Genomic DNA, 3,590 nt, shown 5'->3' with positions numbered 1-3,590 from the left:
TAATGGAAAACCAAAAAAAGCGAGTAGACCCGAGGCGAGTCGAGTAGATACCACGCAGTGGAAAACCGCCATTAGAGAGGAATCAGACCATGGCTGTGAAGTCATAATTTCACAGTAATTGCCTGATCAGAAGCAGTACTATGTACTAGAAGTGGCAGTATTATGTAATAGCAACGAGTCACTTGGTCAACCCTGTATGCATTGTTGTGTAAAAAGTATTGCAGAGGCCCCACAAAGTATACAACAGAAATGTCTCCTTTAGGTTGAACTTCACAACATCACATGCTAGCTAAGAACACCACCTGTGAGGATGCTGCTGTTGGTGGTGGTGTTGGTGGTATTGATGGGATAGCTGATGTTGGCAACTTTGGATGTGTTCCTCAGTTCTTCCAGGAGGCTGCTGAGATCTCTGCGGACCTGCCCGGCCAGCCCCTCAGCCAGTAGCAGCCGCTGGTCCAGGGTCTGCACGGTGGAGCCTGGAGACAGAGAAGTAAGTAAGTAAGTATGTAAACTTTATTCAAATAGCACCTTTCACAGACCAGAAGGGTCTCAAATTGCTTTACAGTAAAAAATAAATAAAACAGAAACACGTAAAATACTAAGCCATATCGCTAGTTAAAAGCAGGAAGGAAGAAGCAGTCACAATGCTCCTTGTGTCTCAAAAGATGGCTCTGGGACTCTGTCCAGCATTAGTTTTACTTACTCAAACTCCGCTTTCACTAGTACTAGCAGTAGTATAACTGTATTGCTATAGTGTCTATAATTAAGGTAATTAGCATATGTTGATAGAGCTTAAATGTAGGCTTCTTTGGTCTTTAAAAGTTCCACACAGCTGTAATTACAAGTATCGGGTCCCAGTAGTACAAATATCTTCTCAGATCTTAAGAGACATGATTGGTCATTACACTCATATATATTGTCATATTCATGTGGTCACAATCACCCAGCCAACCTGCTGAACTGGAACCACCTGCGTTTTGGGGAAAAACCAGTAAAGAGAGCTGGGAGCTGAAAAGGAGGAGTGATACGTCATGTTAGTGTCACAAGTAGAACTAGCAGAATACCTGGCCGATCATACTGATCCCAACCTTTAGGTCCCGCAGTGAGTAATGAGAGACAGAGAGCCCACTGACTAGACACATTTTACACTGCAGGACAGGGGGCTCTGCTGCAGTGGTTAAAACCTCCCAGAACATCAGTTGACACACATACTGAGCATCAGTGTGAGGTGCCTGCACAGAGTCAAAGTATCGGATACCAGAAAAGAAGCAAATAGCCACTCAGCAACAGCCTGTTCACCCTGTTCACAGGAGTATCTGCTGTCATCCAACTAGACATCCTCCATTTAGCCTACATAAAAAGAGACTAACCCCTCTGTTGTAAAATGACTGAACCGTGTCCTTGTATATTTTCCTGATCCAGTATGCAAAGATTGACAGTGTTTAGGGTTATGTTACTTGTTCCTTCCGCCTCTTTAATGACAATCCTCCATGTCAAGCAGATTCGAACACCGTCAGGTGGAGGTCTGTCACGGCAGATGCTAAAGATGTTACACAAGATTTTCTGTGTGAGCTTAACAAAGTCTGACCATTTCCCAAACACTAAGGGCGTTTTCACACCGTAGTAGTAGCCACTGTAGTTTTTTTGCTTTGGTCCAAATCAGTTTGTGATTTATTAAACTTTGTGCAATTTTCCTTCACTTGGTTTGGTTCGATTTGGTTTCACACCTGGAACAATCCAAGCTTACAGAATTGCGTGATTACAAAATCAGGCAAATACGTCCAGCCCACTTATTGGTTTGGAGGTGTCTGGGGGCATGAGGAAGAAAGTAAATACAGGAAGAAAGTAAATACAGGAAGAAAGCAAATACAGGACGAAGGTCCTGTGTTCTGGTCTAGTGGTCAAACCAGCTCATCCATCCATCTTCGTCCGCTTATCTGGTATCGGGTTGCGGGGACAGCAGCTCCAGCAGGAGAAACCAGCTCATTTCATTAAAGTTTTCAGACATTGTTTCACAAGAGACGTTTCTATGTCTGCTCTGGCCACCGAGACTCTGCTCTGCCGGCAGTCCATTTCTGTGATAGAAACACTGCTAAGGAAGCAAATAAGAGACAAAAGTCTTTGAACTTTAACAGCCACTGAATACTTAATATTGAAATATTTTATTTTGAAAAACAGGTATTTGAATTTTCTTTTTCTGAATTCACCTCTTTGAAATTATTATACTTTGGACACCATGTACCTGAATATATTTAATATTATATTTATATTTCTCAATGGTCACAAATTTCAGATACAAAAAAAAACTTTCAGATTAAGATCAGATTAAAATAGATTTAGGTTGATCAAATTTGATTGCTCAAATTCAGATCTTAAAATTCAAGTAAAAGGTTCCAACAGTAACAGCCGGGCTACACAGGAGATGCAATCGAGCCTGAATGCAATCGAACCGACGTCTGGCCTATCAGAGCACGGCCTGTCTGTCAAGTGATCCAAGAAATTGGCACGGATATTGAACCTGTAAAGATGGTAAACATAGGTTCTCCGGTAAGGTTGTTGGTTATGTACAATCAAACTCAGGGCTCGACAGAAGTCTGTATGTTGTATCACATGACAGACAGGCCGTGCTCTGATAGGCCAGACGTCAGTTCCTGGTTAGCCTGGATGTTACTGTGTGAATATTTAACATTATTTTTTCTATCTGAATTCGAGCAATTGAATTTGATCAGCCTGAAACTATTTTATCTTACATTCTGTAAGACGCTTTTTCTTTTGTATCTGAAATTGTGACCATTGAAAAACAATGTATACAATTTCAGGGTTTTAAAAGGGAAATCGAGAATGTTCATATTTAAATTTCAAAGAGTTGAATTCAGGACAAATCAATGCACATATGTTTTTCAAAATAAAATATTTAAATATTAAGTATTCAGTGGCTGTTAAAGTTTAAAGACTTCGGTCTCTGATTTGCTTCCATACACTGGAAGCTGCTACAGTCTGCTGCATCGCAGATTGCGACACACACCTGACTCCAGGAGACATTAGCTCAGGCTGGCGGAGTTTGTAGAATTGGCACGTTCAAGTAGGCTACGGATCACGTTCTCACCACAAACGAACCGCTCCACAGTTCCATTGACAGAGTACCGAGACCACCTCTAAAGCAGGTTTCTGTAGGCTACTCTTGTTTGGTCCGCTTTGGGAGGGCACCAGAGTTCGATTGCCGCGTTCTCACCTGCCCAAAACGAACCGCACCAGAGGGACTAACAAACTCTAGTTCAGAGTGATACGAACAAGTTAATCAAGTTTAGTTTCTGTCTGTTTGCATGGAAACACAAAGTCAATTTGGCCTAAATTCCAATAAATTCACACTTTCTTACCTCCATCACTGGGAATCGATGTAATCCAAGTAATTGACACAAAACACGCAAAAGCCAGCACACATCCAAATCTGAAAGAGTAAAGCCTCATTTCATTTATCAGTGACAGTGCGTCCGATTTTGTCTGCCTATAGCCGCCGGTGTTCCGGTTTAACGAGAGTCCATGTTAACTGGCGACCGTCAGCCAAAAGCGTCTGTTGTTGTCGTAGTGAC

At 41.9% G+C, this 3,590-nt stretch overlaps 1 long non-coding RNA gene across 1 annotated transcript; it reads right to left on the bottom strand.

Moving 5' to 3' along the window:
• Window positions 1-302: 302 nt before the first annotated feature.
• Window positions 303-3,524, bottom strand: LOC117951552. The gene is made up of 2 exons (XR_004658202.1): window positions 3,378-3,524; window positions 303-476 (listed from the first exon to the last, which is right to left on the bottom strand). It is a non-coding gene; the product is annotated as an uncharacterized LOC117951552 (long non-coding RNA).
• Between the last annotated feature and the right edge of the window lie 66 nt (window positions 3,525-3,590).

Source organism: Etheostoma cragini, chromosome 10, assembly GCF_013103735.1.
Source record: "Etheostoma cragini isolate CJK2018 chromosome 10, CSU_Ecrag_1.0, whole genome shotgun sequence".
NCBI lineage: Eukaryota > Metazoa > Chordata > Actinopteri > Perciformes > Percidae > Etheostoma > Etheostoma cragini.
The sequence above is the reverse complement of the archived record's forward strand: the minus strand, read 5'-3'. Positions and strand labels throughout refer to the sequence as shown.